General features: G+C 40.7%; 1 pseudogene; it reads left to right on the forward strand.

Annotated features, from left to right (window-relative positions):
* The first annotated feature begins 12224 nt into the window (after window positions 1-12224).
* On the forward strand, window positions 12225-20793 carry LOC142428085 (cyclin-I pseudogene; annotated as a pseudogene).
* The last annotated feature ends 2772 nt before the right edge of the window (window positions 20794-23565 follow it).

Here is a 23565-nt window from a genome sequence, read left to right on the forward strand (position 1 = left end):
TGAATCAACACAAAGCAACGGCTCTCATTCATAAGTGAAAATGTGCATCTGGGAGGCACATGGCAGCAACAATTGTCTCATCGAATGTGTGCTTGCTAATCGACAGGATCTCAATCAGTGCATACTTTTTTTTATGGCTGTAGTTGGTAGTTGACAGCCTCTCAGTGGAAGTTAGCAACCAGAAGGGATTAGTTTTATTGCTCTTTTGAAAGAAGCTATGAAACATGTTCAATGAAGTTTCTACAGAGTTGACAGGGACTAGTTTTGGGGGTGGGGGATCCACACCACACTGACTGGGAACTTACCCAGGAAATGTTTTCCTTTTACAATCAGAGACTCATAAATGGAATTTTACTTTGATCTACTGAATTTTAGCTACAGGATTAATTTGCAAACTCTCACTGGAATGGCCAGGACAGCTGTGGCCCTGCGCAGTTGGCTCAACTACTCACACAATCAAAATTTCCCAAAGGTACAGTAGGAAGAGTCCTCGAGACCTGGTATTTGAGGCCATCTAGCTTAGTTTGATAAGTGGTGCATTAATGTTCTCTCTGTTTGGATCTTGGCAATGCACAAATCATTTGGGACCCTGGCTGCAAAAAGACCAGGCACCAATCCAAACACGGTGTACCATGGGCATATTCAAAAGATAGTAGCTATGACGATGACTGAGGTAGTTTGCTTTTATGTCAACTCCTGTGGGCCAAGTTTCTCAGTAATTTGGTGCTTGAAGCCTCCCCCATGATGTGACCCAACATAATAGAAACTACTCCACGATGGCATTGCTGTGAGCAACCAAGCAGTTATGGGAAGATCAGGACACAGTGTGATGGGAGGGTGGGCTACATCATACTTCACATATACATGCACCATGTTCCTCTCCCTCCCTACCCCACCTACACACACACACACACACACACATATGCTATGGAGAACTCCCCACTCCATCTTATTTTGGCTGGCCTGGATCTTGCATCTGTCTTCTTGGGACTTGGACCATCAACCTGCCATGATACCAACTCTAGGAGCTGTCGATAACCTACCTTGGATTCACTCAACTCTTCCTTGATTGGCCTGTGGTCTTCCTGCTTCCTGGTTCTTCTTCCTGCTTTCTGTTTGTCATTCCCAGCAGTGTGTACACCAAGAAGGGCCTCCAGGTTAGCATGTGACCCACAGACCTGAGGGACTGGGCTTGCTGAATGTGCCCCTCTCTCGGTACCAGTTTCTTTCGTATACATATATGAATGTCAATATTTTCACTTCTCTAGGGAAACAGAGCCTGAACCGTGGCTTATCTACTGTTTTATGAAATTTAGGAGAGCTTTAGGAAACCTGTGCTTTGTGAACATCGAATACCTGTGCCTGCATGTATTTCAACATAAGCTCAAATATTCTTGGTTTAGTCTGAGATTACCAGTTACAGGACAAAACAACACTATCAATCTGAAGGTTTCTATTATATATTGCTATTTCCTCTGTTCAAAAACAAACATACAAACAAAAATGTAGACACCGATGTTTAAATCTACTTTAATAGAACTAAGTCAATTATGTGTGTGTAGTCGATCCCCAAAATAACAGCTGTGTGATATGAAATAGCTGACAACTTTGCAAGCTGGCACTTCATTTTAACTGTATGGAGACCTTAGAATTCTCATCTTCTTATTTTCTTCTGGTGAGCTTCGTGTAGACTACTTCACTAAGAGAGCTTGTTGAAAACTGAATACTAATCACCAATAGCAGTAATAATAGCATATATTGCACTTCTCCTTTTTATCAGGCCTGGAGGCATAGTTGCTTTGTGTGGGCTCCTAACTACAAATTCAGCAATTCCAAACTCCCAGCTGCTCCACTGGAAAAAAAAGAGCCTTTCTACTTCCATAAAGAAGTCACAGTCTCAGAAAGCCACAGCGGCAGTTCTACCCTGTCTGATAGGGGCGCTATGAGTTTGAATTGACGTGCTGGCAGTGAGTTTTAAGCCCTTTACTTATATTATTTGATGTAAGCCTTACAATAACTTTATGACATGTCATTATTACACTAGCTCCTGGATGAATAATCGGAGGCTCGGGCTATCTAGTAAGAGGGAGCGAGAGTAAATCAGACAGGCTGACTCCAGAGACTGCAAACATAACCAAGAGGAATTGAGTGTCTTCAAACAATCAAGGAATGTGGAATATTGAAAATCATTTTGAGGGGGGAGGGTGAGTGGGGAGGGAGGGGGAGGGGGGAGCAGGGAGGGAAAAAAAAGAAAACGAGCTGATTCCAGCAACCCAAGTGGAAGGCGAATTTTGAGAATGACGAGGGCAACGAATATATAAGGGTTCTTTACTCAATTGATATATGTATGGATCGTGATAAGAGTTGTATGAGCCCCAATAAAATGATTTATTAAAATAAAAAGAAAATCATTTTGAAAAAGAACGCTTCTCCTGGGCAAAGAATTTTTTTAATATGAAAATTATACCAGTTTTAAGCAACTAAAATCATAGCCTGAATTTATATTTAAATATTTGAAAAATACCTTTGTAGGCCCAGTATACTGGAAGCATCCGCTATAAAACTACAAGAGACAGCGGATAAGCAGTGGCTTCTTCACAATTCCCTCTAGAACCTTATTTATGAGAATGGATATATTTCTATCTATCACGTCAGGCCAAATAAACGAGGAGTAAAGATGGTGACAAAGAAGCTAATGCTGAATGTCACAGCTCACAGGAGAATTAATGGTAGTTCCCAAGTGACTAAAAAATAAGATAGAGAAATGCTTTTCATAAAAACCATTATAAGGAATTATAGAGTCCTTCTCACATGACAGTTGTTATATTCTGCTCCATGGAGAAAAATGATAGTTATATTGAAATGCATTCCGAGAGTTTTAGCATTCAGGGATCAGGGATTTTCATGTTAAAAGAATGTCACAATAATGCATGACTCTGTAGCGGTGCTCCTGACACAAAACATCAAGTATGAGTATTTTCAAGACAGGTTTCTTTATCCAACTCATATTCCACATGCAAGTTTTCCCTGGTTCACACTAAAATGTGAATAACTCAAGTTGAATGTTACTTCTCTCAAGTGGATATTTTTAACAGGGGTAATTTTTGAAATGCCATTACCTAAAATGACAGTTCTAGGATGAAATGTAAGGCATTGCCAACAAGTAAAAGCAACGTTGGCAGTAACCCCAGAGACCCTCCTCTCACAGTGCCAGAGAGTTCCCAGTTTTCAATGTAAGGTCAAGAGTATGCAAGCTACATACATCAAGACGGAGAAATAGTTACCAATAAAGGTCAGGAGAGACTAAGAGGAAATCCTCCGAAGAGATTGTTACAATAGAATTACCTAAATTAGGAAGAAAAATAATAAAGATACTCAACATGTTTTTAGTGTTAAGTGTTGACGACATGAAAACATCAGAATAAATGAAGGAAAGATAGACATTTTAAAAGACTTCATTTTATGATGTTGGTGACAAATCGTGAAAAGTACAACGGATTACCAGCACAACAAATTTGTCTAAAGTCATGATGTTCCTTAAAAATGAGGGCGGCAGGACTTGGTCTCCTGTCCTGTGGACCTGTTATCCAGAGAGACGGGTCCATGGAAACGGACGCTGTACGGAGTCAAGCAGAGAGGGTCAGTGATCAAAGGGGAAGCCCCTCCGTGAGAGGGGTCGGCACAGGAGCTCCAAAGGTGATGATGGGTGTGAGGGTGCCGCCGGACCAGGGTGTGTGTCCTGCGGCTGTACATAGCGTCACCGCGAGTGGGGGCTGACTCATTAGCAACGAAAGACAAGCTGTGATTTAAGGAGCTGGTTGTGCAGTGGTATAGCGGTTATTCATTGGGCTGCAGACTGCAAGGTCAGTGATTCGATTCCACCAACTGTTCCTTGGGAGAAAAATGCGGCTTTTTACTCCTTTTAAAGAGGTCCAGTCTCGGAAATCCAGAGCGGCAATTCTGCCGTCCTCTGGGATCACTAGGAGTTGCAATCAACAAAATGGTAGTGAGCTCTGAGTTTAGTGGTGCAGTGGGTTAAGCATGGCACTACTAAATCAAAGGGCCATAGTTCAAGTTTACAAGTGTTTCCATGGCAGAAAGATACATAGCCTGCATGTTGTGATTGCGTTACTGACATATGTTGTGGTTGTACAAATTATTGTTCTCCCCACATGCCATGTGAAAAATAAAATGATGGTCATATCAAGTTACCAACAATAAAACATGTATTATATATGTCATTCCTTTGTTCCATAAAAGGACTTATTGAGTACTTTCATATGTGCTAAAATCATGACCCAGAAGGAAGCAGACAAATGTCATTTTTGATCAATAGAAATTCAAAAACATTATCATCATCTCTATCACAAGCGTGAATATGAAAAACTGTGGAAGTACATAGTTTCTCCCCAACAGCCTCAACCCTGGCCTCGGTGTAATCGTTAAAGGTGGATCCTTTGGTGTGAAATTCATTTTTCTTTTTCTTTATTTTCATTTATAATGATGATGTCATAAAATATTTATCTTTAAGAGATAAACTAACTCTGCTCAGCGTAATGCTCTCCAATTTTGTACTTGCCTGAAGATCTTGGATAGACTGGTTATGGTTTTTAAGGATTCGTGATTTTCCATTGTGTGAATGTGCCAGAAGGTGTGTAGCCCCTCCTCTTGGAGAGGGGATTTTTAGTCAACCCCATCATTTTGTTATTATAGAAATGGCTGCAGTAAACAGAGGTGTGCGTATGACTGTTCTTATTTTATTCTTTATTTCTTGAGAGTGTGTGTCAAGTAGAGAGATTGCAGGATCATAAGTTATTTGCATTTTCATTTGTTTCCGTAGGGCTGTACAGTTTTAAAGTCCCACCAGCAAGGTGTTAGTGTTCTCATCTCTCCACATCCTTACCAGCATTTAGTATTTTCTGGTCCTTTGAATTTGGTGAAGAGGGTCGGTGTGAGGCAGTATCTCATCGTGGTTTTCATTTGTCTTCCTCTTATTTCTAACGATCAGGAACATTTCTTCGTGTAATTGTTGGCTGCCTGGATGTCACCTTCAGTAAATTATCTATTCATGTCTTGTGTTCATATTTATTGGGTTATTTCTATTTGTTCAGGTGTTGTAGTTTTCTATAGATCTTTGAAACTATTTTTAAATTAATTTTAGTGGGGGGCTCCTACAGCTTTTATTGCAATCCACACATACATCCATTGGGTCAAGCACATTTTTGCATTTTTTGCCATTAACTTTTCATCTTATATATCATAGTTAACTAGTTTTTCCTGATATGTGGGCCCTCATTTCATTCTTTTGATGTACATCAATGTCATATTTTTAGAAGCTTTTGGAATTTTTCATTGTGTTTAGTAGTATATTTATTCATTGTAGGAGGGTCCTTAACTATGTGCCTAGTTTTCATTGATGGTATTTATGGTTCTATGGTTTGTATTTAGTCTTTAAACCATGTTGAGTTTGGTTTTGTACATGATGTGAGGTATGGGCCTTGGCAAATTCTTTGGTGGGTGGAGATCCAATTTGTCCAGCATCATTTATTAAGAGGGCTGTCTCTTTCCCCACTTAATATGTTCAGTCCTTTGGCAAATATCAGGTATCTGTAGGTGCTTGGTTGTATTTAGGGAATTCAAATCCTAATGTTCATAATTAGAGAACATAATTTATGTTCTAACAATGTCCATAATTTATGAGAACATCTCTGCCCAGTTGTTTACAAACAGTCTTTGGTAGCTTTTGAGCTAGAGAGAGCAGACTGGAGAAGGTGAGAAAAGAATTTGCTGACTGTAAAGCTGAAGTCATTTTCCATCTGGCCCTTGGCAGGAAGCTTGCTGACCTCTGTCCAGAGACTGATATAACACGGAGATAAGACAAATTGAGGAAATCAGTCAGAAAGCACTATTGTAGTGCTCCAGGGAGTTAAAGATGATGCCAGGGTAAATGGATGTGAAGGAAATTCATGTGTGAGAGACTTCTCTGTAGTACATCAAGGGGACATTGGGACGGATTGATCAACATACACAAGGAAAAGAGAAAAAACAAAGATAACAAAAGATGTATGGACAGATGTTTTAGAGACCGCAGAAGTATAGCTGGCGAGAGCACCCTGCAAACTGAGGGAAGGAGGAGAAAGCACGGTGAGGTCATCGGTGAGGACACCACAATGTTAATTTGTCACAGACGGAATATGGAGAGTTTCTAGAGCCATCTTTCCTTGTCTTTGATTCTCAGTGTATTAGATGGATCACGAATTGTGGAAGAAACTCACCTACCACGGTTAGCTCTCACCCTAGCTACACAAGTCTGAGGCCGGCAGACTGGGATCTACTCAGCTCTGTGCAGTGCCTCGACCCGGAGGACCAGGTGTGCCAACTGATACCGTTTCCTTTGTACGTGGAGGCTGCTTTCTCCACTAAGCCAAGGTCCCAGTGCTTGCAGCCAGTCGCAACTTTCCCTGTAAGCTCCTGAGACTCGACTGCAGTTTCAAGCAATTGGGTTGCAGTCCCCACTCAACAAAGCTGTATCAGCCAGTCAACAGATGGACACCTGTCCTGCCCACCTGCAGGTGACACTGCATTCATACAAGGCCCTTCCTCTGGTTTATAGCATGTTTGGGACACAACTCCCACTTGGTCACCCCAATTCCTCTTTCAAATGCCATCATAACCCTAAGAATTATCCTGTGTAATTACCCCTTCCTGGACTGCCAATTTTAACTCTGCTCATACCAAAATGACTTTTTCAATTCTGCCATTATCCATACCTTACTTGATTATTGATATTGAAAGGGCATTTTTCTTTCTTCTTAAAATCATTTTACTGGGGGCTGTTACACCTCTTAGCACAATCCGTGATACGTCCTTTGTGACAAGCACATTTTTACATGTTTTCTTTCTTTTTTTAAAAAATCATTTTATTGGGGGCTCATACAACTCTTATCACAATCCATCCATCCATTGTGTCAAGCACATTTGTACATTTGTTGCCATCATCATTCTCAAAATGTTTTTCTACTTGCGCCCTTGTTATCAGCTCATTTCCCCCCTCTCTTATCCCCTTTCCCTCATGAACCCTTGATAATTTATAATTTTTTTCATGTCTCACACCAACCACTGCTTCCCTTCACCTACTTTTCTGTGGTCCATCCCTCTGGGAGGGAGTTATATGTAGATCATTCTGATCGGTTCCTCCTTTCTCTGCCACCTTCCCCCTACCCTCATGGCATTTGCTACTCCCGTTACTGTTCCTGAGAGGTCTATCTATCCTGAATTCTGCCTGTCAAGAGTTCTTATCTGTACCAGTGTACATGCTCAGGTTACCCGAATTTGTAAGGTAGAACTGGGGTCATGATAGTGGGAGAGAAGGAAGCATTAATGGACTAGTGGAACGTTGTGTGTTTCATTGGTGCTATATTGCACCTTGATTGACCCATCCCTTCCATGTGACCCTTCTGTACAGGGATGCCCAATTGTCTACAGATAGACTTTGGGTCTCCACTGCACCACCCCTCCCCTCCCCTCATTCACATGGATGCAATTTTTTGTTCTGGGTCTTTGATGCCTGATACCTGATCCCATCAACACCTCATGATCTCACAGGCTGGTGTGCTTCCTCCATGGGGGTTTTGTTGCTTCTCAGGTAGATGACCGTGTATTTATTTCCAAGTCTTTAAGACCCCAGACACTGTATCATTTGATATCTAGGCACCACCAGGAAGGACATTTTTCTAATGATAATAACTACTTCATTACATTTTTGCTTTAATTTGATTATATAATTCAGGAATCACTGCCCTGGAAATTTTCTTAGCCCTGCCTCCTCTCCCCATGCTGGTTCTAGGATCTCTGGCCTCCCAGAATTCATGTGTTATAAAGGCAGTTGAAGCACTTTCTTTTTTTATTAATTAAAAGATCATTTTATTGGGGGCTCTTACAGCTCTTTTTTTTTTGCTCGTACAGCTCTTAAGCCAATCCATACATCAGTTTTATCAAGCACATTTATGTATATGTTGCCATCATTATTTTATTTTTTTATTGATAGAACCAACAGCTATTTTTAATATTTGTTTTATAAGTAGCCATGCTGTTCTATTCTTATTTCTTTTTTAAAAAATCATTGTATTGGAGGCTTGTACAACTCTTATCACAATCCATCCATCCATCCATTGTGTCAAGCACATTTGTGCATTTGTTGCCATTAGCATTCTCAAAACATTTGCTTTCTGCTTGAGCCCTTGGTATCAGCTCCTCTTTTTCCCCCTCCCTCCCCAGCCCCCGCCCTCAGTACCCCTTGATAAATTATTTTTATTTTCATATTTTACAATGTCCTCTGTCTCCTTTCATCTATATTGCTGTTATTGTTCCCCTTGGCAGGGGGTGGGGTGGGGGTGGGGGTGTATGTTGATCATTGTGATTGGTTCCCCTTTCTACTCCTTCTCCCCCCACCTTGCCCCTACCCTCATGGTATCACTACTCTCATTATTGTTCCTGAAGGGTTTATCTAGCCTGGATTCCCTGGATTCTCTTATCTGTACCAGTGTGCATCCTGATCTAGCCAGATTTGTAAGGTAGAACTGGGGTATGATAGTGTGTGTGTAGGGGGGATGGGATATGACCTTAAGGAGCTAGAGTAATGTTGGGTATTTTGTCAGTGTTAGACTGCACCCTGACTGACTTGTTCCTTCTTTGTGACCTTTCTGTGAGGGGATATCAAATTGTCTACAGGTAGGCTTTATGTCTCCATTCTGACACCCCTCATTCACATCAGTATGATTGTTTGTTTTGAGGTGGTCTGGTGCCTTATACCTGATCCCATTAATGTACTTTTCTTGTCTCTCTCTCCAGTCAGATTTTTCACACCTTTAGATGGCAATTAACTACTTTGTGTCCTCGTAAATAGGCATGTGCAACTTTGTTTTTTCAACTACACCAATCTATCTAGCATTTACTGAGCCCTTAATATGGGCCCCAACCTTTAAGAAAGGGCCTTGTATACCCTCACTCATTCACTCCTAACACAATTTTATAAGAGAGGTACTTTGATGGCATTTTATATTTGTCACTCGATATGTGGTGGAATTGTGACTTCATAGCTTCCCTCCTTAGCTATTGATGTTATTGTTACGTGCTATTGAGTTGGTTCCAACCCATTGCGGCTCTCTGTATAAAACATTGCTCTGCTGTTATTCATGACGTTTTATCCAGAGGTTTTCAGTGGCTAATTGCTCAGAATGGGTTTCCTGTTCCTTCTTTGTGGTCTGTTCTTAGTCTAGAAGCTCTGCTGAGATCTTTTTCCTTTTTGTGACTCTGCTGGAACTTGGAAATACCAGCGCCGTGCTTTCCAACATCACAGCAACACACAGGCCAACACAGTACGACAAACTAACAGACAGTGTACCAGAATTCACCTCTTGCTATGTTATTTTCGATTAGGAAATGGATGATGGGCATTGATGGGTACATGGACAGACAGGGCTACTTGGGTACTTCAGAACTGATACAGATATTATTGTGTGGAAAATCATCAAATATGTATGAACTATAAAATGATCTGTGTCTACTCTTTTCAAGGACGGGCACATGATGACACACATAGCCAATGACAAATGAGAACGTGATGAAACACATTAGAAGCTATATTAAAATGCTGTGGTAGGAAATGAACCTCTGGTGACCTCCCTCTATCCCCAATGGAGGGGGGGGATAGTAGTTACTAAAGAGAGGGCATTGGAGAGGTGAGTGCAGAAGGTCAAAGGCACAAACCTGACGGCAACAGTTAAAACTTCAGCAGTTGATCTCCCCTCTGATGCGTGCTGGACGTGAGCTGGTTCTCAACATTTTTGTTTTAGTTTGTGCACATTAGGGCATGTCTTAGAGATGTTATGTCATTGGAGGTCACCTTCTTGAATTTTTGCTATATGTTTTTCTGTGTTTCGATATTGGAAGTTCAGGATTGTTTCAACCTAGGATTGATGAACCTATAGGGACAGCAAGTAGAGTAAAGGTGGTGCTGCTGGCTTTGGGGGTGGGGGTGTCCACTATTCGGGGGAGGGTAAAAGGGAGACAATGTCAGAAAGACCGTGAAGAAAAAGAATGTTCGGAAAGTGGCTTTGGTAGCAATTGTATGATTCTACTTGATGTAATTGAACTATGGAATGATATTATATATGTATTATCTCCCAATTAATAATAATTTTTTAATAAAAGAAAATGGTATGGTTGGATGGAGTTAGATTAAACATAAAACCTTATCATTTGATCTCTCTTTTAAATCATTTTTATGTTGTTTCAGTTTTTACTATTTTCAGCTTTCATTTCCATTGAGGTTTTTTTCTCTGCTTTGTGTAGTCATTTTTGTTGGGTTTTGTTTTCTTCCTCAGTGTTCTGTAGGATTTTTTGTATCTGAAATCCAGGATAGGTACTTATGTTAGTTTGAATTCTCTAGAGAAGCCAAGCCAGTGACATTTGCCCGTGTTGTGTATAGAAAGAGATTTATACCAAGCAATGGCTTACACAATTGAAGGATAAGTAAGCTCAGTCCAGTTCAAGCCAGGCTCTGACTCGTGGAAGTTAATGAATAGAAAGTAGGATGCTGAAGCAGAGACGGCAGAGGACACCAGCTGGTGGATGCAGAGGTCTGTCTGAAGGCAGCCAAATGAATCCCTTGTGGGTAGTCTGCTGATGGTGTCTGGGATTGGCGGGTGACACAACGGGAGATCAAGAAACCAGACTCAAGATCTAGCTGAGGCAGAAGGCAAAGGGCCAAACAGGATTGACTATGCAAGGCCTCTGTCTCCTACACAAAAGGCTGATAATGCCATGCTGGAATCATCAGGCTGTGAAGCAATTGAGAGTTTGAGCTCCACCCCTACACTTACCCAGGAGTGTCTAGTTGACATAATCCTTACCCATCGCAATAGGTAAATCTATAGAGACAGTGCCTGGATTCATAGTACTTGGGGGCATGCCCGGCCAGGCTGGTGGGTTATGGGGAGCTAGCAACAATGAGTATGAGATGGATTGTGGTGAGAACTGCATAACTCCTCTTATTATGATTGAATGATTAAATTGTGTGGTGTGTCAAGTATATGCCAATAAAAATTATTCAAAGCAAAATAAATCAGTAAACTTCCATGGCTAGTCAGTTGCTAAGTGACCAGTAGGTGGTTCCATCTCCAGTCCCTTCACTTTCCCCAGTGGATCTGTGAAGGAAAAGCTCTCCTCAACTGCTCTCTCATAAAGATTGCAGCCAAGCAAACCCTGTTGGGAAGCTCTGCCCTGGTAGATTCTGAGTCAGAATCAATTACACCATGAGACTTGCAACAAGGACAATACGATTTGATGACAGGAAATTACTTCCAACAAGGACAATTCAGTAAAGTTTGATGAATGTCTTTTTTTCTTTATTCATTCAATTATACATCCACCCACATTCATCCAACGTGTAGAGTACATTGGGTAAAGGCTGGAGACAAAATATAGCAAGGTATTCTGAACTATTGATTAGAAAACATTGGATAAAATGAATATTGCTAAATAGCCAGAAAGCAATTTACTTTCTGTGACTCTATCGGGGGTAGGCCAAGTCCCTATTTTCCCTCAAGACACCACCCTAGGGAGTCTTTTCCATTTTGCAGCAGTTCATCCACCTTTCCGGCACTGTTTCTAAGGCAGTCCCCAAACTCCGGTAAAATGTTTCCATAGCTCACTCGGTAATCATAATTTTACTGTACAGTACGTATGTCTTCAGTATATAAATTGGTGGGGAAAGAAATGATTGTGATTTCTGAGAGATTGTCTCAACTGAACTTTGTCTCCTTTTTTTTTAAATTTGTTTCAACAATGAACCAGTAGAAGGAAGAAAGGGTTTGGGGAGATGGGTTTTGGAGAACCAAGGGTAGTGTACAAACACAGGAGAGAAAAAAAAAACAGTGTGTCTGAGAAACACAAACACCACGTGGGAATGAAGAGCTTGTGGTGAATGTCTCGTTATAGCCACAGCCGACAACCTCTAACCAGGTGTCAATCAGTTCATTCTGATGCATGATAACTTCATGCATGTCAGAGTACAACTGTACTCCACAGCTTTTCAAAGGCTGAGAGAGCAGGCTACCTAATGTGGATTGCATTGTTACTTGCCTTCCAACCAGTTTTGACTACTGTCTACTTTATGTTACAGAGTGGAACTACGCCATGGGGTTTTCATGACTGACGCCGTAATGGAAGCAGGTCTCCGGAACCTTTCCTTCCTCGGTGCCTTGGGATTGATTAAAACATCAACCAAGGTGATCTGTTTCACACTTCTCTTCCCCATGTTTAGTATCATGTTCACACTCTGCGGGTTCTCGGTAGGTGCCTACAGTACCAGCATTCAAACAGAGAGTAGAGAGGAGGCGTGTGGGAAAGCTGACTAGATGTGGAACAAGCACCAACCAGGAGCCTGTGCCCTACCCCAAACCCTCAAAGTCACAGGTGACCAGAGTCTCCCAACCATACGGGTTGGGGGTCTTGTATGTTAAAGGCAAAGGCAACCTCAGAAAAATAGAAAATGGGAGCGATATGGTCTCTGCGTTGAATGGGTATGGAGTCTGGGATGTGACAAAGACGGCGAATTCAGACTTGTTCTGAGTAGGTGGGAAGGTGTGGCGAGAAAGTGGAAAATCCCAACGCAATCGAGTTCTGGTTTTGGCTTTCTTTTTTAATTGGGAGAGTAAAAGGTTTTCTCTGTTCCAAAAAATAAACCTATTTTAAGTGTGCTTTTGGAACACGATACCTTTATAAGCTAGGGACTTCCTGCATGGCTTCAAAGAACAAACTGTACTAAGCCTTCCCAGATGCACAGCCAAAAAAGCTAACTTGACTACAGAAGTGGAGATCAAAGCAAAGCATACTTTTCAGTCCCTACTTTTCAATTCGTAATTAGGTCACACATTTTAATTCCACAAAAATCCATCATTATCAAGCACCATTGATAGTGTGCATCTAGAAGTGTATCTTTTGTTTCAATAAACCATCTTATTGAGGCTTCTTACAGCTCTTTTAACAATCCATACATCAACTATATCAAGCACATTTGCACATATGTTGCCATCATCATTTTCAAAACATTTTCTTTCTACTTGAACCCCTGATACCAGTTCCTCTTTTTTCCCTCCCTCCCCTGTCCTCTCACCCTCAGGAACCCTTGATTAATCATAAATTATTATTATTTTCATATCTTACACCCTCCGTTGTCTTTCTTCACCCACATTTCTCTTGTTCACCGCCCCTGAGAGAGGAGGTTTTATGTTGATCATTGTGATTGGCTCCCCCTTTCGCCCTCTTCTCCCCCCATCACCTTCCTCCTACCCTCATGATATTGCTACTCCCATTACTGTTCCTGAGAGGTTTATCTGTCTTGGATTCTGCGTGTTGAGAGCTCTTATCTGTACTAGTGCACATGCTCAGGTCTACCTGGATTTGTAAGGTAGAACTGGGGTCATTTTATTTCGAGGGAGGAAGCATTAAAGAGCTAGAGGAATGTTGTGTGTTTTGTCTTATTGGTGCTACACTGGTTGACCCATCCCTTCCGTGTGATCTCTCTGTGTGGGGATGTCCAATTGTCTACAGATGGGCTTTGGGTCTCCACTCTGCCCGCCCCCTCGTTCACAATGATATGATTGTTTGTTCTGGGTCTTTGATGCCTGATCCTGTTGACACCTCGTGATCACACGGCTGGTGTGCTTCTTCCATGTGGGTTTTGTTGTTTCACTGCAAGATGGCCACTTGTTTAATTTCAAGCCTTTAAAACCCCAGATGCTGTATCTTGCAATAGCCAGGCACCATCAGCTTTCTTCACCACATTTGCTTATGCAGCAATTTTGTCCTCAGTGATTGTAGTGGGAAGATGAGCATAACAGAATGCCAGGTTATTAGAACAAAGTGTTCTTGCATTGAGGGAGGACATAAGTAGAGGCCATCTAGAAGTATATTTTAAAATGTTTAATTATACCTTCTTCATAGGATTGAAACACAGCTAGGTTTTCTATTAATTTGAAAAGTTTAAAGAATATTCTAATTCTAACATTTGCCTAAAGTTAATATAGACCTAACAAGGTTCACTATAATAACAAGTAGAGTGGGTGTGTTTAAATATCACTTTTAATAAATTTTAAAACTTGCACATGACACTGGTCTCACGATGTTCAAAGCTATTTCTAATCATATTTTTTTCAAACTTTCTGAGCTAGTTAGACCAAGAGTCATTGTCGTGGTTTTTCAAAGTAGAAAACTAAACACAGAGGTAGAAAAATCAACTCAATACTACAAAAAAATTCACTAGCGTTAGATCCTGACTCCCAATTCAGAGTTCTTACTATCATGTCAAACTGTCTTTTTGTGTCTGATTAATTCCAAAGAAGAAAGAAGAAACTCCCTACTAATTTGAATGGTGAATGAAATTCAAAATAAATGTGAAGAAACCGAATCTCTCTTTGACAGCAGGCACCTATCCATCCAGGTACCACAGCTCTGCAAAATGAGCAGGTTGGGGCATAGACCATGCTTGCGGCAGCTGTCCGCTGCTGGGGGATTTGTCCGTGCCTCGGGGCAGCCTTGGGTACAGCCAAAGGAAACAGCGCCCAGTCCCGTGCTGTCTTTGCGTAGTTGGCATGGGTGGTTGAGATGCGTGAGTCTGTGGTTGTGGCTGTCGTGTCAGTGTCTCATTAAGGATTTCTTTCATTTTTCTGGGTCTCTCCAAAGCATGGAGAATTTTTCTAGCAAAGCTTCTTCCTCGAAGATATGTCCAAAATAAGCAAGTCAAAGTCTCTCCCCATCGTCAATTCTAAGGAGCTTTGTGGCTGTATCTTTTCTGATGCTGATTCACTTGGTCTTTCGGCAGCCCATGGAAGATTTCATAGTCTCCACCAACAACACAGTTTGAACATGTCAGTTCTTCACAACAGAATATGACCCCCGGATACTTCAAACAAGAAACCAAACTATATTATACGAAAGAGATCTGTTGTTGTTTTTTTTATTAAAAAAACTCTTTAAATTTCTAAAGGTAAAAATATCGCTCTGATGATTAAGACCCAAAGTCTTCAATCACCTCATAAGCATTTGAAAGCTGGATATTGTAAATGGAAAACAAAAGGACACATTCATAGGCTGAAACAATCTGTCTCTGCATAACATTTATTTGTATTTTAAATTCAGGAAAGTGTCTGAGATGCTTTATAGGAACAAAGCACACCTTTTAAAGCCTAGCCCTTAGCCTAACAATAACGTCAACCATATTGTTTCAGTTATAGTACAATTCAGTTATAAGCAATATCTCCAGGGGCTGATAATAAAAGAGTAGAAAGAAGTAGGCTTAAATTGATTTTATAAATAAAATAAATGTAATTATGATAATATAAATCTAATTATGATAATATAATAAAACCTAAATTGGAAAGGAGAAAAAAAAACCAAGCTTGTCAGATACATTTTCTTATCAGCATGCCAATTTCATGCCTTCGGCAATCTGGACCACCCCAATTGGGTTGACTACCCCACAGTAAAGAAATGCTGCCATTTCTCTCAATGACGTGAACCCTAGGGAGTGATTGGATATCAAAGATTAAAATCAGAAGATGTTTCATATTCGAGGTAGTCATTTTTTAAATTAAGAATATTCTTTATTACGAAGTGGAGCTCCTGAGAGAAGGAATTCATCTGAACAGCTGCTTTTCCTAAATGTAAGAGTCTGTATGACAGGCACACGTGAGTACCAATCTCCAACACAGGATGAGCTGCCAGTGTGATCCACGCCGTCACCCTTTCTCAGTGGCGCCCTGTTCACTCCTGCCCGCAGGAACCTTGTCTGTCTGCGTCCGTACAGCAAATGCCCAACCGGAGAGGTCGAAGTTTAATGCGACATTTGCACGTTGGTTTGCATGCCTTCCTAAAGTGGTCAGGTTCACTGCATTTCCTGACTAGCTAAGGCTTAAGGCATTAGCCCCATGAACAGCTGGAGGAAGACAGTTCCTTATAAAGGGATCCGGGGCCCTGAGGCATGAGTCTGCCTGGTGTGTATTTAAGGGGGGCAGATAGGAGGGCAGTCATGTTGTGTATTGTTTGCTCATATACGTCTAGTGTCAAAACACCTGCACTGTGCTTGATTTTACATTACTGCCGGTTTAACAACCAGATTTCAAATTCCTGAAAAGGTGGCCGTCAGCTCTGATGAACTTGCGAGAGTGATTTCCCGCACAAGCACTGAATGAAAGATTGAATCTTCGGCTTCAGCCCTTTATGGTTTTCTTTGTTCTTTTTTTCCCATCAGACTTATGGGAGGGGGGAATTCTCATTCTAAAATAATATTGACATAGACAACTTTCTGAAGCAACTTGGTATCTAACTGTAGATTTTCTAAGGGAAGAAAATGTAAGCGCAGCCAGAGAAAAACACTGTCCACTTGATGTTCCAAAGAGTGCCTAGAATGGTAAGTAAAAATTATCTGGCTTAGTCAGACCTATCTAAGATCTCCATAAAGCAGCAAACACAATAATGATTTCCTCAAGAAAGTACTGGCTTTTATATGTAATGCATTTCAGAAACTCGTTGACAATCAGTTATATAAAAGTTATACACCAGAGATATCCAGGGGGAAAAGGTTCAACTTCAAGATGACCATAGCAATACTACATTTTTAGTTAAACTCTCTGCTCCAATCTGCAATTGTGTGGTCCCACGTGCCTGGTTTAAAGCACTTCTTGGCATTCCATGGGGGGGAAAGGGAGGAAGAAAAGTGAAGGACAGATGTGATCTCATCCTCCTGTCCCTGGACCAGAAATGGACCCCCTCCGAGAAAAGAGGCAAAACGTTAACCTCACAGCAAATTGCCCCCCAAAAAAACCTTTTATTGAAATCCCACCTTTCAGAACTGTGTCCTTGTTTTACAAAGAGAGTGATGACCACGGTAATGATGATTCCCACTTGAAAATTTTAAAATTCAATTTTACTTTCAGAAGAACTCTTAAAAAATAACTTTTCCCCCAATGATGCCATGTTAAATCCATTTTGTGCTAATGAATGTAGTGTCTTTCTTCGGTAAAGCTGGAAGAGATTAGTTCTGACTCACCAACAAGCAAAGGAGACATGGCGGAAGAACACTAGCGTTCACTGAGACACACTGAGCAAGTGGCCTCTGGCAAGGAGTGAAGCCGGAGATGCTCAGGGGTCTCAGAAGGAGGACCTCATGGATCTTCTGTCTTGAGCTGGCATCCCTGTCGGGATGGTTCAGGGTAACTCTAGAAACAGGTTCGTTGTTCTGGTAAATTAGATGTATTCAGCCAGCTGGGGATAAAACCAGGTGTCAAAAAAATAAAAACAAACAAACAAACAAAACCAGGTGTCTCTATCACTGGTTACATCATCCATGGCTGAGGGACAGACCAGCACCCTGGATTCAGAGACTAAGGGACCCTTGTAATTTGAGCAGCACACTCAGTTTCTGCCTAGCATGCAGCAATGTGATTTCTTAAAAGCAGGTAAACTTCCCCAAACTCAACCATTCAGAAGACGGTTCTAATCCAGTAAGTAAACGAGAATCTACACATTTAGAAACATAGCAATCACCGCAGAGGCCACCCCAGTTAGCCTCAAGGAGAACCATGAAGCCATCTCAGGCAGACTGAATCTATATACTGGCTGGGTGGTCTTGTCTAGGTTCCTTACTACCAAGCAGTGGTTTTGCAGTCTCATGAATCTAAAGGTAGATCTATCCTGTGCCCCATCAATTCCACTCCTGGACTAACAAAACTGACACATGTGTGCACAGAGATTTGTAAAGAATGTTCCTAGCAGCATTTTTTCTGGCCATTGAAAAAAATCAATGCAAACAACCTGTGTATTTCCTAAATATTGGCAAACTGATAACAGCTGAGGAAATGGTGAACTACGACTACATCTATCAAGATAGATGCATCTTGATAACCTAATATTGAGCACGGAAAAGCAGCAAATAAATATGATATATAAAAATTGGAAACAAGAAAATGGAGGCAGCATGCTTTACTTTGGGATCCAAACTAATGTATCAAAGGTATATTAAATTAAAAAAACAAGCCATGGTAACATCCAAGTTCAGTGTGGTGGAAAGGTCTCAGAAATGCACGAAGGCCACTCTGCCCTCGCCTACAAGGTATTTGTTGGCCTCGACTCAGTATCAATGAGTTTGGTTTGTGTTTTTGTTATTGTTGTTTCAAACTCACTCATAATTACAGTTATGTAAATACTGCTGAGGTTTAATTGCCTAACATGCTTAGGAAGGCTTCCATTCTCAGACACATCTCCTTCTCTGTCCTCATGAAGAACTTTACAGAAGCAGTCGGTTGCATCCTTCTTCCACAGAGGGCTTGCTGGGTTTGAACCACCAGCCTTTTGGTTAGCAGCCAAGAGTTTAACCACTGCACCATAAGGACTCCTTTAAAGACTACCGCCTAGGAAACCCCATAAGCCTCTTCCCCTCTGTCAGACAGGGATGCTGTGAGTCAGAATCAGCCAAATGGCACCTAACAAGCACATCAATAGTACAGAAACAACCTGTATAACATTTTTTAATGTGTGTTTGCATAGGACAAACCTAGATGAAATAAGTAGGGCGGAAATGTTACTATAGTCTCTATTTTTGTATCATAGTACTTAACCACTTGTGTATTCCTTTATTTATGTGGTAAAATGAAAATAGGCAAGCAACGGCAGGCTTTGGAGAGAGCCCTCTTCAGCAGACAAGGTTACACACAAAGGGCGGCTGAAGCAGTAACGTGGAGCCAAGAGCTAGTCTCTGTGTTCCCGAGGCCGAGAGAAAGTGCAGGCAGCTTGCTGTTTTTCTGAGTGAAGAGGGTAAATGAAAGGCAGCTAGGATGTGGAGCTACAGAATGTTCTGGCTCTTAAAATTGCCTAGGACCACAACAATGAGAGCGAAAGGAAAACGTTTATTTTCTAATTATTTACCTTTTATTTTCACAAATAGTATGCTCAAATCTGCATCTTGAACAACTCTATATCTTGTGGAAATGGCAGCATGAAATTAAAGCAGTCTGGCACATCACTCTTATGCATCCCCCTGTGACGTTTCCAGAAGGGAATCCTGGCCTCATTCAGCAGCCCCAAGATGCTCCTTGGGATGACATCTGTGTGTGTGATAAAGGCACAATGCAAGGTCAAGAAGCCACGGATACAGCTTGGAAGTACCCTGGCAATTTGAAAATAAACAATTGAAACAGTATTTGTTTTGGTTAACTTAGGTTAATAGTGTTATGACCATACCTTGGGAGACAATCTTCGGAACCTAGAACCTACTTTCCATAAATCACAGAAACAGATTGCCAGGTTTTTTCTGTCTCCATTCCTCCGGGAGGGTTTGAAGCATTGACCTTTTGGCTGGTTGTATAGCACAAAACATCTGTGCCACCTCTACTGATGTTTCCACGGGTTGATATTTTGATGCAGCCTAGACATTTGAGTTCAAACAATAGTACATTGATTACACATTTGTTTTTTGCAAGACAATTTTAATGAGATTTTTTAAACCAGAGGAACAAAATAGGTTTATCCAAATAAGTACAGCATTTAAGGATGGTAAAGGTGATGTAAGCCAACTTTTCTAAGAATACATTATAGATAAGAAAACTGGATTAAAGGAGAGCCAAAAAACTTGTATAAATGAAATAGCCAAACTAAGGTGTGAATTCCATTGTTTTTTAACTCCCAAGATTGGAACACAGAAATCTGTGAAAAGAATCAGTCTTTCTGGACCACACAGATGCTAGTTTTTTAAAAAACTAGATAGTAGAAAAGGCTGCACTCATAACTCCAATCGTTTTTGTGGACTTAAAACTATGCAATTATGCAACTGATTGTTTTACAGCAAGATGATAATGTCCTTCTTAAAATGTTATTATTGTACTAGGAAATGTTTTCAACATGTGTTTCCCCCCCCCCCACCCCGGGGTGTGTGTAACTACATGCATTCATGTAGAGAAGCATTGGCGTGAGTTTCAGATGAGGAATTCTTGGGTGGCACACATGTTTAAGTGAGCAACCACTAAACTAAAGGTGGATAGTTCAGCACCATTGGATTTTCTCCTCGTTTTCCATGCCATCGCAGTGTCAACAAGGCCTCGGTTACTCTTTGGTTTTCCAAAACTGAGCCCATCTCAACATTTCACATTCCTTACCAAGCAACTCCCCCACTGTATGGCCTCCAAACAACTTCTGCAGTTCGAAGGATCCATGATGGCTCTGTCCATGGTTAGTTTGGGGATGGAGAAATTCATTCCTCATTGGCTTCCTCTCAGGATTGAACTGCTTCAGAAAGCACAGAGGGACAGCTCCCAGATGATCCACTCTCCGGAGCTAGTGGCTCATCACCTTTCTGCTCTGCAGTCTCCCCTGCCTCTGAATTCGGTTTATGCCTACCCACCCCTCAAGCACACCCTGGTAACCTGTGACGAAGGAGTGCTCGGATTACCGTCCTCCTCTGTCCCAGATTTCTCCAAGGACAACAGCAAACCAGAAGTGCCAGTGAGAGGCACAGGGGCCTTCCACCATCATCTCCCAGCTGCCAGCGGGTGCAAGCCTACCTCGGCTAACCGCAAAGGAGAGCAAATGGAAGGGGATGACTTCTGTGATGGGATTAAAAGGCTCTATAATGAAGATAATGCTTCCGAAAATGTAGGTTCTATGTGTAGCACTGATTTATCTAGGCAAGAGGGGAATGATTCCCCTTGTCCGCCTTTGCAGCCTGTTTCTGTGATGTAATGCCAACAATTCTTACCTTCTACTGCAAAACTAAAGTAGACTATTCTGGGAATGGGAACATGCAAAACCAGGAAAGGCTATATAAGGGATTAACACACCAAGAGGCCGAATTGAAATGAGCCAGAAGGGGGGGGGGAAAGCCTTGTTTACTGTGTAGCTAGTTATTCAACATTTAAATACTCAAAAGACCAAAGAAAGTATAAAAATTTTCCAAAGATCCAATATTTAAGAAAAAAATATATAGTGTTTGCCAGTTCTTCTGTTTTCTCTGCTGACAAATAATATTACTTGCTCCATGTCACCAAGTCATTTCATGTTTTTAAAAGTTCCAAAACTTATAACTAGCAAACCTTATACCCAACATCTGAATGTATTTTTCCTCTTTTGCCTTCTTCTTCATTGAATACTTCATGAATTTTACGCATATTGATCTATATACCCTGGCCTCCATGAAGCAGGAAACCCTCCCCCAAATTTTTTTAGCAACTTAGTGAACAAATGTTCATGTGACTGTCATGAATAATTCATGATTCAAATCTAAATTAGTCTGAAGGTTAACTTTGAGATTGCTTTATATGAATCAGGTGGTAAAAGAAAGACTTACATAATCAGGTTGATTTTTAGTATTTATCTCATTTCAATTTCTAGTCTAGAAATAAAATTGATGCTTTTGTTTATCTTAAAGTGAAACTTAAAAGTGGAATGTGATTAGGACACTTTTAGATTTGTTGAAAGCTTTTTTTTGACATTTGTATACAATTATTTGTGATAAAGTTAAGATATCCAGGTGCTCACCAAAGAAACTTGTATGTAAATAACTGAGGTTAGATTTTGTAACTGATCAGAATTCCCCCCCCCCAACCCCCATTTATAATCAGTAGAAAAGACTGACTAGATGTTGGGGCAGTTCTATGATTTGAATCTGTACCTTGTAAAACCGGAATTCAGTACCCAAGTTTATGTTGCTAGGATTTTCTCTATAAAAGTTATCCTCCTTCCTTCCCAGTCTGTCTATACGTTTTTCTTAATGACTCCTGGGTCCTGAGCTCTCTGTGCAGTCTGAAGAAAGTATTACAGGCACACCATGTTATCATTGATGATAAAAGCCTCTGATAGCGATAAAATTGTTGTCCTTAAAAAAAAAAGTTGGTTCAAACCCATGAAGGGGCATCTTGGGGGTGGGGTGGGGTGGGGTGAAAGACTGATGATATGTTTCCAAAGATCCTGGCTTGACCCCTCTCTGGAGCAGTTGTGCTCTGCACACATGCGATTGCAGTGAGTTAGAGTCACCTTGGCTCAGCTCCAACTACCAGCAGCATGCCTCCGAAGGTCTGTCTATTTGGGGCTTACCACCCCTAGAGTGACTGCAACACCTGCTTCTAGACCTCAAGTTCCTCAGCCCAGTGAGAAAAAGAAAGAAAACAATATCTACCAAGCATATTTACCAAAAGGAACCAATGAGATCATGGACATTGAATTATTCTGTAGGGGCAATCAATATCTATAAATAAAATCATTGCCCTTGTATAATAATTTAGAGTTTATCAGAAATGGAATTATATTTAATAGAAATTTCTTTCAAATCACAGGCATCAATTTTTTAAGGGGAAGGGTAGGATTAACTATCGGTTTGTTTTAAGATTATATAGAGACTCTGAACCCCAAAATGTTTATATTCATTAGTTCTCACAGTATAAACCACACTTATTCTTAAAAAAGGATAGATATATCATTAAACTGAATCTTAAGTTGAATGGATGCCCAGTATTGCTTCTGGAAACCCAAATAATTTGTCAAAATCTATCGATAATTGGAAATGGTGAGAGACAACATTTTCTGAATAACAAATGAAGGCGATTTGAAACTAGACCATTAAAAAGATGCATCTTAAAAGATGACACATACTACCATTACCCTTTCCAAATGTTCCTTAGAATATATGACAGTCTACAGATGCTTTAAAAATATCTCCAACATCTTGGGCAGGAAAAATCATAAATTGGGCCCTTGGCATTTGCATTCCGGACACTAGTACATAAGAATCTCCTTGACCTTGGTAACATCCCTAAACAATACTCCCGGTGCACCTCAAGTAACTGCAGCCATTCTGTTAAAGACGATGCACGACTGGTGCATTTTCTTATGCAGAGAATGGAATTCTCACTTTCCTTGAATCCTTGTCTTGTGAAGCTGTTGGCCAAGCCACACCCGTCCCAGTGGTATTGGTAGTAGTGAGCAGGAGAGGTTGCAGAAACTCTCGTCCTCCATGTAATTTTTAAAGGACTCATTTCACCATCAGTTTTAGCTTCTCTCACCTTCCGACTCATCCTGAGTGGCCCACAAGTCCATTAGTCACCTTGGAACTTCATGGCCCCAGAGATAAAATGTGGTGGTTGAAAAAAATGACTCTAAAAACTAAACATTTATATAAACATTTTTAAACTATAAACTTGAAGATGCATACTGAAAAATAAGGACATTTAAGGGATGAAGAACAGTAGCCAAAAGGAGAACAGAAGTAAAATTGTTTATAGAATAACTGGTTATTCCACTGTCAGAGTCTAATTTCTATTTTCCACAGATGTCATATACCTATGATTGTGGGTATAGATAATGTAGTCAGTAGACTGTTTTAATATAATTTCTCTCATCTCATTATTAAAATAGTGATACTGCAACAATCTTGAAAGTTTATGCTTAAATCTAACTGTCAGATCAGTAGAAAGTAGATTTAGTAGACTCGAACAAAGCAAATTCAGATTCATCTGATGT

Source organism: Tenrec ecaudatus, chromosome 15 (assembly GCF_050624435.1).
Source record: "Tenrec ecaudatus isolate mTenEca1 chromosome 15, mTenEca1.hap1, whole genome shotgun sequence".
In the NCBI taxonomy this organism is placed as follows: Eukaryota; Metazoa; Chordata; class Mammalia; order Afrosoricida; family Tenrecidae; genus Tenrec; species Tenrec ecaudatus.